Below are 13,373 nucleotides of genomic sequence, written 5' to 3'. Positions count from 1 at the left end.
TTTTTTCTTTACAGTCACACACTGGGATGGATGGATCATCAGCGTCAGTTAGGTTTACAGAACAACTATGGCCAATTCGTGAGTGGCAAACAGGTAAAACCAGTCTACAACAACTACTACAGCAGAACTACATGTCTGTCTATTCATGGTATGTAGTGGTCAAGGGCGAGGCAGTGTACTGTTGTTGTTATGCCAGGCAGAGTCCACTCCAGGCAGCAGTTCATGTAAAATTGGGGCTATGTGGCTTGTTGCATACAATTAGATATGCTTTGTCTGTCTGACAAAGAGCCTAGGTATGCTACATCAGGTTGCTTCACTCAGTGGTGACTGCCTTGACCGTCTGCATGGCACTGCCTCAAGCTTGGGGCAAACATCCGTTATGTTTGCAAAATTTGCTGTTTTTCGGTATTTCGCAAACCTCGCGAAATTACCAAAAAATCGCAAATTCTTGAGCGGAACAGATTTTTGGCTCATGCTTGCGGCAGGGCCATGCAGATGGTCACGGCAAGCACCACTGAGTGAAGCATCCTGCTGATGTAACATACCTAGGCTCTTTGACAGAGACAGACAAAGCATATCTAGGGTTTAGGGTTCAGTGCGATTTACTAGGGTTTTTTGGTTTAAGTTGGTATGGTTCACGCTGAGTCTAGGGCTCGGGACCCGATGCAGGTTCGTTCATAATGATGTTTGCAAGGTTTTAGGGGGGTTTGGTGTTCTTTGGTCCAGAACTGGCACAATTTTGGCCGCAGTGGTTCGATTTTGTTCTGTCTTGCTGAGATTCTTGTGAATCGCTGGAACAAGTGACTGTCCAGGTAAGTTTCAAGAGGATCGAAGTAGTGGAAGTGCTGAAAACAGCAATGTTTTGTCAACAGCGCTATTTGCCATGTTTTGAATATACCAGTTTTGCATGTTTTTGGGGGGCTGTTTGGAGGTGTTCTAAATTTGTGGGGGTGGGTCGGGGGGACTGGGAGCACTGCTGGGATAGTCTAATTTTGATTGCAAGTGATTTGAAGAAAATCCATGGTGAGAAAGAGGAGTTAGGGCCTAGCTGATGAGTGCGTTTGGACCAATGTTGACTGGTTGGCTGAACATTTTCTAAGTATGAGTTTTTGCATGTTTACTTTTTGCCTGTTTGGGGGTGTTCTGCTTTTTTGCGGGTGGCTGCAAGGGTCTGGGGGCATAGCTAGGAAGGTCTATTATCGGAATAAAGTGTTTTGGAGCAAATCCATGGTGAAAACGTTTTTCCGTTTTTGCTCATTTCCTTGTTTTTGGGGGGCTGTTGGGGGGGTTCCTGGTGTTGGGGGGGGTGTTGGCGGGTCTTGGAGCAAAGCTGGGTATGGATAGTTTTGATTGCAAGTGGTTTGAAGAAAATCCATGGTGGCAAAGGGGAGTGAGGGCCTAGCTGCAGAGCGCGCAAGGAGTAATCTGGGAACTAGGCCTAAATGTGTCTAAGTCCCCGTTTTTGCATTTGTGCTTTTTGCCTGTTTGGGGGTGTTCTGCTTTTTTGCGGGTGGCTGCAGGGGTCTGGGGGCATAGCTGGGAAGGTCTAATATTGGTATCAAGTGTTTTGGACCAAATCCATGGTGAAAAAGTTTTTCAGTTTTTGCTCACTTGCATGTTTTTGGGGTGCTGTTTGGGGGGCTTCTAGGTTATTGGGGGTGGGTTTCGGGGTCTGGGAGCACTGCTGGCACAGTCTAATTTTGATTGCATTTGTTTTTTAGAAAACCCATGGTGGAAAAGGGGAGTTAGGGCCTAGCTGCAGATCGCATTTGAAATGAATTGAAGGTAGGCCCATTTTTGCTTTTTGCCTGTTTGGGGGTGTTCTGCTTTTTCGCAGGGGTCTGGGGGCATAGCTGGGAAGGTCTAATATCGGAATCAAGTGTTTTGGGGAAAATCCATGGTGAAAAAGATTTTCACTTTTCAGAGTTTTCGCTCACTTTCGTGTTTTCGGGGGCCGGCTTGGGGGGGTTCCTGGTGTTTGGGGGGGTTGGGGGGTCTTGGAGCAGCACTGGGTATGGATAGTTTTGATTGCAAGTGGTTTGAACAAAATCCATGGTGGCAAAGGGGAGTTAGGGCCTAGCTGCAGGGCGCGCATGGAGTGATTTGGGAATGAGGCCTAAATTATTCTGTCTAACTTTTTCCGGTTTTGCTTTTTGGCTGTTTGGGGGTGTTAAACTTGTTTTCGCCTGGGTTGACGGGTCTGGGTTAATTGCTGGGAAGGTCTAATACCGGATAAAAGTGTTTTGGAGAAAATCCATGGTGAAAAAGTTTTTCACCTTTCAGAGTTTTCGCTCACTTTCGTGTTTTCGGGGGCCTGCTTGTGGGGGTTCCTTGTGTTTGGGGGGATTGGGGGGTCTAGGAACAACGCTGGGTATGGATAGTTTTGATTGCAAGTGGTTTGAAGAAAATCCATGGTGGCAAAGGGGAGTTAGGGCCTAGCTGCAGAGCGCGCATGGAGTGATTTGGGAATGAGGCCTGAATTATTCAGTCTCACTTTTTCCGGTTTTGCTTTTTGGCTGTTTGGGGGTGTCAAACTTGGTTTTGCCTAGGTTGACCGGTCTGGGAGCATTGCTGGGAAGGTGTAATACCGGATAAAAGTGTTTTGGAGAATATCCATGGTGAAAAAGTTTTTCACTTTTCAGAGTTTTCACTCACTTTTGTGTTTTCGGGGGCCTGCTTGTGGGGGTTCCTGGTGTTTGGGGGGGTTGGGGGGTCTTGGAGCAACGCTGGGTATGGATAGTTGTGATTGCAAGTGGTTTGAAGAAAATCCATGGTGGCAAAGGGAAGTTAGGGCCTAGCTGCAGAGCGCGCATGGAGTGATTTGGGAATGAGGCCTAAATTATTCTGTCTCACTTTTTCCGGTTTTGCTTTTTGGCTGTTTGGGGGTGTTAAACTTGTTTTCGCCTAGGTTGACCGGTCTGGGAGAATTTCTGGGAAGGTCTAATACCGGATAAAAGGGTTTTGGAGAACATCCATGGTGAAAAAGTGTTTCACTTTTCAGCGATTTTGCTCACTTTCGTGTTTTCGGGGGGCTGCTTGGGGGTGGTCCTGGTGTTTGGGGGGTTTGGGGGGTCTTGGAGCAATGCTGGGCATGCCTAGTTTTGTCTGCAAGTGGTTTGAAGAAAATCCATGGTGGGAAAGGGGCGATTTGGCCTAGTTGAAGAAACTACACTATTTTTAACTTAGAGCTCGTTAGGGTTAGCAGTATTGCATGTGTTTGGGGGTGTTTGAGATTTTGGCAACTGGGTTCTGGGATCTACACTTGGAGCACTTGTCGAGAAATGTCTACTTTTGGTTGCAAGTGGTTTGAAGAAAATCCATGGTGGAAAAGGGGGGATTTGGGCCTACTTTACTTTCAAAGTACGTTTTGTCACCATTTTCCACTAGGCCTCAGACAGGTAGCAGTATTGCACGTTTTTTGGGGTCTGATTGGGAGTCTTCTACATTTTTGCAACTGGGTTTAAGGGTCTGGAGCACTGCTGGGATGGTCTAATTTTGATCTGAAATCGCAGTTTACAGTACACCTAGCTTGAGGGGAAAGATCCGCAAAATTCGCCCATTCTTATTTATCATTCAAAAGGAGACTCAGAGTACCCCCTTTCAAAACTATTGTACTGTCGATTCTGAAACTGAAAGTGTGACTTTTTGCACTACACAGCGTACGTACCTTATATTTTTTTCTCAGTGGTGTTTTAATATCACTTCCTGTTTTTCCATCAACATTTACAGGGCTACTTTCACCCTGTGCAATGGGAAAAAGGATGAAGTCAGCCTTCACATTAGCGAGCCGCAATTCAGCATCCGTCAGGCAGGCAGTGGACAGGGTGTCTTCTGGTCACCAACATTGATCGAAGGAGCGTCAGATGGAATGGAGCAGTACCGCAAATAAGAGGAATGGCTGGATGCATGCAACTTCCCAAATTCAACAGGACAACTACAACAACATACAGTAACAGTATCCATTCATTTCTACTTATCTTTTAAGTAATGTTATTGCCGAAGGTGCGCCAAAGGTAAGCCCGTCTACGCCCGTCCGCGCCTGGACCGCGCCCAGTGCCAGACCCCCTGCCCCTCGCGCTGCCCAGCCCTCCCACATTACCTACGATGCCGCCACCCTCCTAGCCCTTAACCCCGGTCGCGCCCCCTACTGCGTCCAAGCCGCTCCTGGACACACCCATGGACCTTTCTCCTGCTACTCCTGCAAATTCAGCGGCACCGACAACATCTCCGCTACGACCACACCACAGATTCCCGACCCCAACCACCTACAATGCATCCTTCTCAACACCCGCTCGGTCCACAGACACGCCATTGACCTATGGAATCTACTAGACACCATCTCTCCGGACGTCGCCTTCCTAACAGAAACATGGATGAACGCTTCCTCCGCCCCAGACATCACCATTGCCATCCCTGAAGACTATAAGATCACTCGCAAGGACCGTACCGGCCACACAGGAGGAGGAATCGCTATCGTCCATAAGAAATCAATCCGCATCTCAACCAGCTCTGACGCCAACCTCGCCAACTCCGAACACCTTCACTTCCAGATCCACATCGACCCTAAGACCACACTCAGAGGCACCCTCCTCTACAGACCACCAGGACCCCGCGCAAAATTTAGTGAAGACATCACGGACTTCATCACTCCTCACGCGCTCCCCTCCAAAGACTACATCCTTCTGGGAGACCTCAACTTTCACCTTGAAAAGATCAACGACCGCAACACCACCACCCTCTTGGACAACCTCGCCAACCTCGGACTTAAACAACTGGTCACTTCCCCCACCCACATCGCAGGTCACGCACTCGACCCCATCTTCACCTCCAGCAATCATGTCTCCTTCAGCCACACTACGGATCTCCTCTGGACTGACCACAGCTGCGTTCACTTCACCTACAACAAGCCAAAACCCATCAACCACCTCCAACCAACTCTGCAAAGAAACTGGAACAAAATCACCATCGACCAGATCTCCTCATCGCTCCTTCTAAACACCCCAGCCCACTCTTCTAACCCAGACCAAGCCACCGCCAACTTCACCCTATGGTTATCCAACACCGCCGACACCTTAGCACCACTGAAAAAACGTCAAAGCAAACCTGGCAACAAGAAGGCCTCATGGTTCAACAATGATCTTAAGAAGTCCAAGAAACACTGCCCCTCCCTTGAAAAGGCCTGGAAAAAAGACCCAACCACTAGCACCAAGGACGCCTTCAAAAACGCCACCCGCACTCACCACCAACTAATCCGAAAGGCCAAGAAAACAGCATTCAAGGATCGACTTGACAACAACACCCACAACAGCAAGGAGCTTTTCAACATCGTCAAGGAATTTTCCAATCCCTCGGCCAACTCCAACGACATCACCCCTCTCAAGCCCTCTGCGACTCCCTAGCCTCATTCTTCCACAACAAGATTGCAGACATCCACAACAGCTTCGACAACCAACCCGGAGACCAACCCACCCAACCATATGCTGAACACTCTCCCCCCGTGAACACCCTTAACGACTGGAACCCAATCTCCACTGAGGACACCATCCGCCTGATGAACTCCATCCACTCAGGATCCCCCACAGACCCATGTCCTCACCACATCTTCAACAAAGCAGACTCCGTCATAGCACCGCACCTCCGAGACGTCATCAACTGCTCCTTCAACTCCGCCACCTTCCCGGTAGACTGGAAACACGCTGAACTCACCGCCCTTCTGAAAAAACCCACAGCGGACCCCACCGAACTAAAAAATTACCGCCCCATTTCGCTCCTTCCATTCCCGGCCAAAGTAATCGAGAAAGCTGTCAACAACCAGCTCGCCACTTTCCTCGAAGCCAACAAATCCCTCGACTCCTCACAATCTGGCTTCCGAGCAAAACACAGCACTGAGACCACCCTCATCGCAGCAACAGACGACATTCGAACTCTACTGGACAATGGAGACACAGTCGCCCTCATCCTCCTCGACCTCTCTGCAGCATTCGACACAGTCTGCCACAGCACCCTTTTACAACGCCTCAGTAACATCGGAATACAAGGAAAAGCACTTGAATGGATCACCTCGTTCCTCACCGGAAGAACCCAGAGAGTCCGCCTTCCACCATTCAAGTCCGAGGCCACTAAAGTCATCTGTGGCGTACCACAAGGATCCTCACTCAGCCCCACCCTCTTCAACGTATACATGAGCCCCCTCGCGGCCATCGCCCGCCAACACAACCTCAACATCATCTCTTACGCGGATGACACTGAACTAATCCTTTCTCTCACCAATGACCCCAGCACCGCCAAAACTAACCTACACGAAGGAATGAAAGAAGTTGCCGAATGGATGAAACACAGCCGTCTGAAACTGAACTCAGATAAAACAGAAGTCCTCATCTTAGGTACATCCCCCTCTGCATGGGACGACTCTTGGTGGCCGGAAGCCCTTGGAAAAGCACCCATCCCGACAGACCACGCACGGAACCTAGGCGTCATCCTGGATTCTTCACTCTCAATGAACAGACAAGTCAGCGCCGTATCCTCATCCTGCTTCAACATTCTTCGCATGCTCAAAAAAACATTTCGCTGGATCCCCACCGAAACCAGGAAAACAGTCACCCATGCTCTGGTCACGAGCCGACTGGACTACGGAAACACCCTCTACGCAGGTACTACCGCTAAACTCCAGAAGAAACTCCAACGAATCCAAAACGCCTCAGCCAGGATCATATTAGACATCCCACGCAACGAACACATCTCCGGTCACCTGAAAGACCTCCACTGGCTACCCGTCAATAAGAGAATCACTTTCCGAATGCTAACCCACGCACACAAATCACTCTACGACATCGGACCAGGATGCCTCAACTCACGACTGTCCTTCTACACCCCCTCCCGCCAACTACGTTCTTCCAGCCAAGCCCTCGCCACTGTACCTCGCATCAACAAGACCACCATGGGAGGCAGATCCTTCTCATACCTGGCTGCTAGAACATGGAACTCACTCCCCACTTACCTTCGCCTTACCCAGAACCACCTAGCATTCAGAAAGCAACTTAAAACATGGATATTTGACAAGTAATCCTCCTCCCCTTCCTAAGCGCCTTGAGACCCTCTGGGTATGTAGTGCGCTATATAAATTCTTTGACTTGACTTGACTTGACTATGAGTGTGACTCTGCATTTCTTTGCTCTCTGCTTCTAAATTCATCTCTCCAGCCATTGTATAGGTTTTACTTTGCTATTGTTCAAACTAATTTAATGTACGAAGTATTTCTCGGAGTGCAGATATAGGCAAGTGAAAACGCATAATGACTGCAGCCCTGTACTGTCGCATTTTTCTATTCATAGTTAATACGTTGTAGAAAGTACTACTTACTTTTCAGTAACCTATCCATGTAGCAAGCAACTTGATGCATGCAGTAGTGCATGCACTTCTTTTATATTACTTAAAAGATTAATGGATAGCTTTGTGTCCAAAGATTTGTTTTTCTTCATTTGTTGTTTGTCCATGCTGTGCTTTTTTTTCTTCTCTCAACAAAACTTTCCCAAAAAACCCCATTCCCATCCAATTTCCAAACCCTAACCCTCTTCCCCCGGGCTGTGTGGTTTTCATTGATTTGTGAGTAAATGACAGCAATAAATCCACACATTTGCTGGGGAGGATAAGGTCATAGCAACAGAAAATGAATTACATTTCAAGTCCGGTAAAGGAATCTGAGGATATATTCTTACTCAGCTTAACACAGACCCATGGCTATTGGCAAATCAAAGCAGATTTTCATGGGCCCCATCAACTGGATTGATCATCAAGAACATCCTCCTACACGTGGCAAATGATTACGCTGCTGTGTCCTTCACCTTCAGTACTACTTCTTGTAGCAGTAGCCAATGTCATATTCCATGCAAGTAGTGGTTATACTTTCAATACTTTAGCGTTTGTAAGGCTACATTATGGACCTTTTCTAGTGTACTGTCACGTGCTAAAGTATCTATCGTACCGTTCTAATGCTCCGCCCAGGCCAATCAAGGTTTCATTTTTTTTTACATGCTGCAACTGCCACTGTGTACCACCACTAGTACCACCGCAATGATGCCATTTCATACGCCCAGGATTGCCAACCTTAATCGCCATTTGCCATGCAGCCAGCCCCGTGCCTACTAGCCCTATTTTCAAACACAAATTACAGGTAAGATAAGCATTTGGGGGGGAGGAAGAATAATGGAGTAGTAGGAGAGACGAGAGACTGACGGTAGTACTAGTAAAGTCCTAGGACAATTAAATTCACTAACTCTGTGAGACGCACTTAGTTTTGTAAACATCTGGGCAATTACTTACACAATTTGAATCAAGAAGCCACTTAAGTTTCAGGAAAACAAACTTACAGTCAACCCCCCCCCCAGCCTCAACTGCAGTAAAAACATGAATGCTATGTTTAAGTTGAAAGTCATAATTATTTATATCCCTAACAAAAATAAACTATCCCGCAAGACCCGACCACCCCCTCCCTAAGCCCAAAGAATGTCTGTGAAATAAAAAGTCCCCAAAGTCCAAAAAACCCAACTCCCAATTCCCACCCCCCAAAAGTCTTTAAAAAAGGGGCAAGGGACAGTCTCTCCTCCTCTAATGCCGCCAGCTGTGTACTTTTTTGGCCAGGTGGTCGTGCTCCTTGCGGAGGTTCTTGAGCAGGATTTTCATTTTCTTCAGCTCCTGCTCAAGGTAGGACACCCTGAGGGTTAGGCGGTTCACGCGTGCCTTTGAAGTGCTGTGGGGGGCAACTGATTTTTTGGCTACTTGGCGGTGGCGGGAGGGTGCGGTACCACGGCTCCGTACCGCTGGATGCTTGCGCTGACTGGCTGACCCAGGGAGCGCGGAGGAGGATGCAGCTGTCGCTTTGGATGTTGTGGATGTCGACTGCGTGTCCTCCTCCTCCTGGGCCACCAGCCGACGATATTCGGCGACAGTCGCCTTCAGCTTCCGTTTCCGGGCCCGTGTAGCCAGCTCCTTCTGTGACAGTTTTGAAGGAACATCTATATGAAGAAAGAAAGACATAGTCTGTAACCAATGCTCTTTAAGAGTAACACAAAATAATTCAGCAGAAAGTTGTGTCACAGTAGAACTAGCAACTTGCAAGCACAGTACATAACATTTGTGGCCTGTATCTATCTAACCTCCCACTTCTTCAGCCTTGCTCTAACATTAGTGGGAGTTTCAGGAATCAATTCTATGAGCACTATGGACTCACTACATTAGAGTCGATTATGAGAGTACACCAGTCTTCTTCTTCTTCTTCTCTCTTGTTTAGCGAAATTGGTATGTAAACTTCTGGAAGCCGGCATACTGCCAGCGCAGTCAACTTGCACCGGAGAAAAACAGACGCACGCCATGATGACACATTCTTGCGTTACTGTACCAGTCCAGTACATGCAGGTGGTGAAGCTCTTACTTTTCTATTACGGGTGGCACTGAGAATACTCTGTTACAAGGGCTACTGCTTAATTAATTAAACTTTCACCCTACAGTGCCAATGACTACTAGAAAAGGAAAATGAAGAAGATACATAATATGATTATCTATCCCTTCACAGGATATGTATTTGCTTACATATGGGATAACTTTAGGTGCTTTGTTTTTTATTGAGTGAACACTGATAGGCCACACATAAATGACAGAGTTGTACTAAAATTATTAACAGAGGTAGTGAGTGGCCCCCGTAATCGCTGGATATATGCTGTGCTTGCAATACAAACTACTGCTACTATTCATGGTAGTATTCGGAAAAAATACAACTTCTTTTCCTTGCCTTTCCTAAACTGGAACGGACGTGCGGGTGCTGTGTTACATGCTCTTTAAAGTAACACTTAGTTCATCCAGTGATTGTCTACTCTCTCTACATGCACATATGCTATCTATGAGTCCGATAGTACCATGATCCAGGCATCCATCCATTCAAAGTAAATGTCAATCATTCTTCTTAATGTCTCAACTGGACAAACCTTACTTTTTCTCACGGGAAAACAACATTTTCATTTTATTTTGGAAACCGCAGGCCATGCATCCGTGCTTGACTTGCATTTGAATTTCAACCAAAGGATATATTGCGCACACATACAGTTTCTGTTTCACCCACCAAGGCAGTCCTCTTCCCTTTCTCCTTCCACCCATCCTTGCTTCATCCTTCAACCGGCCATTCATCATATTCCCATCCACCTCGGGCAGCAATCAAACACGTATCATTTTTTTCCAGTCATCATTACTTTTAACTCACTCATCCTTCCACACTTACTTACACCCTTCTTTTCCTTTTCGTTCATCCCATCCATCAAGTTAATCTCTGATCTGACTTGGATTCTCGAAAAAACTTTCACAGCTGAGTTGAAGTCAATTTAGAGGAAGCTACTACCTGGTTGATAAAAACTTAGTTCTAAATTTGTAAGTCTTCTTAACAGTATAGTATACTTGTACTGTACAACATATATACCCGTGCAGATAGCACACTCTGCAGTCTGCAATCTCAGTAAGTAAGGAATATAATAGCTTACCACTGTCCGCCACTACCATGGCATCCCCCACAGCAGTTTTCACTGGATGTTGCACCGCCTCTGCCCCAGGAGTGCCCACCTCCGCGCTGGCCCCGGCACCGGTGGATGGTTGTGCTGATGTTCCGCCCAGAAAATACATTTCAGATTCTTAGATGCCATATACACCACTCCCCAGTATTTTGTCTCGGAATGAAAAAATGTCACTATGACTACACAAACAAATTCAATAATTTGTGACTGTCTAGTCAAAACTAAAAATTGCCCTTTTTTCAGGGAAGGGTGTTGTCTTGCTACCCTTTTTGGTACAACTGATGAATGCTTGCTTTTTAACAAGCACAATTTTTCTCATAACAGACAGAGGCTTCCCTTCTAAGAACAAGAGCAAGATCAGATCATCGTTACTAGGACGGAGTCAGCAATGATTCAGCACCACAAAGAAGATTTGAAGTTCAAACCAGGTGAGGGCTCGCCCACAATTAATGTGTGAAATCACTAAGCACTTTTCCATTTTCAATCTACCGTTTATGTTATATGATGAACTTGATTTTAATAAATGTTTTACTTTTAATAAAGCTTTAAAACTTACATAGACTCTGTGGCTTTTGGTCATGAGTGAGTGAGCGAAAGGGTTTGCAATTTGCAAGCATGAGTCCGTGGCTCTTACAGTTCTGGACTCTGACTCCGTAGTCTTATGTCCTGGGTTGGATAATCATCATTGGGGATCAATCATCGATGAATTAGAGAGGTAAATGACTCTATAACCAAATGATGTACAAAGTTCCCCAGGGGGTAGTGTTAGTATGATGGGGTGGTCTCTCTTCCTCTCTCTAAGTTAAGGTATATAAAAGAGTCAGAGAAAGGTGTCCCTTGTCGGAACTAGGGATGCCTCACACAACTTACTAGCTTCATGACTGCTGTCATTTTGCCAGATGGTTGTCTCGTTTCATCATCGGCTTCCTGCTCCAGCGTCAGGCCGGCGCTGAAATGCCTGACGGGTAAGCGTGGGCGGAAAATCCGTTCCGCTCGCGGATTTTGCGGATTTTCGGGAAATCCGCAATCCGCGAGATTTGCGGATTTCCCGCAAAATCCGCAAATTCGCACGCAGCGGATTTTTTTGGCGGCGCGCGGCGTTGGTGATACAATTTTTGCGGTGCGCGGCGTTTATCATCGTTTGCCGAGTTGTTTTTTTCGATAGTTTGCGAGTGCTGCGCCATTTTGGATCTTGCTGTGTGATCCCGCGGGAATTGGCGAGCGCGATTACGTCATCGCGGCTTGCCAGCGATAGTTTGTCAACGCGAGTACGACGAGATCACGTCTCGCGGTACTTCGCAATTGCGAGATTTGAGATGCGGCGCGCGAAAATATAAATTTGCAATTCTGCACAAGAAATCCACCAGCAAGCAGCATAAACCTTCTAGAAATGATGATTTTTATGTGAATAACTCCTTAGTTTGACATTTGCCTGCACTTTTTTAGCGAGGAGTCCATTTTGGGGAGGGGGGCAGGGGGGTGGGAGGAAGGAAGTGCCCCATAGTCTTCAACTTCCTGTTCCTGTTCAGCAGGCTCCTCCCAGTGCTTTGTCCATCTCCTGGTCACTTTTCATTCGGATGTGGACCTGGAAGGATTACCTTTTGTGGATGCTGCTGGATCTTTGGATTTGAGGCCTTTTTGACTTTCTTTGGATCACTGTTGGATTAGAAATTTTACAAGTAAGTTTGTTTGGGGCATTACAGTTGCTGCAACTAAAATTTTGGGATTTTCGATTTTTGGGCTGTTTTGGGGCCTTTTCCCAGGGGTACTCAGTGGTGGGTGGACTGATTCTTTCTGTGGGTTGTCTTGAACTTAAACATCATGGAGGCCATAGATGAATTGGGATTGTGCTGATTTTTCTGTGTTTTTCGATTTTTTTTTTTTGTAAAATTTTGTGTTTTTCGATTTTTGACCTGTTGTTGGGGCCTTGACCAGGGGTATTTGAGTCTAGCATGGGCCTAGTCTTTCTGTGGGCTGTCTTGAATTTAAACATCATGGAGGCCATGGATGGAATGGGATTGTGCTGATTTTGCAGTGTTTTTCGATTTTTGGGGGTGTTCATGGGGAGGGACATGCCATGTGGCTGGTGGCCATTTTGAGTGCAGCTACAGGCACTGGCCATGTGCTGGCAGGCAAGTGGCCATTTTGAATGCAGGCTTTGTTGTTAGGCCTCCAACCATTTTGCCTACTTTTCAACCTTTATTTATGCCAGGGGTAGTGAGTCTTGCATGGGCCTAGTATTTCTGTGGGTTGTCTTGAATTTAAACATCATGGAGGCCATGGATTGAATGGGATTGTGATGATTTTGCAGTGTTTTTCGATTTTTGGGCCTGTACTTGTGGCCTTTTCACCAGGGGTATTTGAGTCTAGCATGGGCCTAGTCTTTCTGTGGGCTGTCTTGAATTTAAACATCATGGAGAGGCCACGGATGGAATGGGATTGTGCTGATTTTGCAGTGTTTTTCGATTTTTGGGCCTGTACTTGTGGCCTTTTCACCATGGGTATTTGAGTCTAGCATGGGCCTAGTCTTTCTGTGGGCTGTCTTGAATTTAAACATCATGGAGAGGCCATGGATGGAATGGGATTGTGCTGATTTTGCAGTGTTTTTCGCTTTTTGGGCCTGTACTTGTGGCCTTTTCACCAGGGGTATTTGAGTCTAGCATGGGCCTAGTCTTTCTGTGGGCTGTCTTGAATTTAAACATCATGGAGGCCATGGATGGAATGGGATTGTGCTGATTTTGCAGTGTTTTTCGATTTTTGGGGGTGTTCATGGGGAGGGACATGCCATGTGGCTGGTGGCCATTTTGAGTGCAGCTACAG

Source organism: Lissotriton vulgaris, chromosome 2_1 (genome assembly GCF_964263255.1).
Source record: "Lissotriton vulgaris chromosome 2_1, aLisVul1.2, whole genome shotgun sequence".
NCBI lineage: Eukaryota > Metazoa > Chordata > Amphibia > Caudata > Salamandridae > Lissotriton > Lissotriton vulgaris.
Note: the sequence above shows the minus strand (reverse complement) of the source record.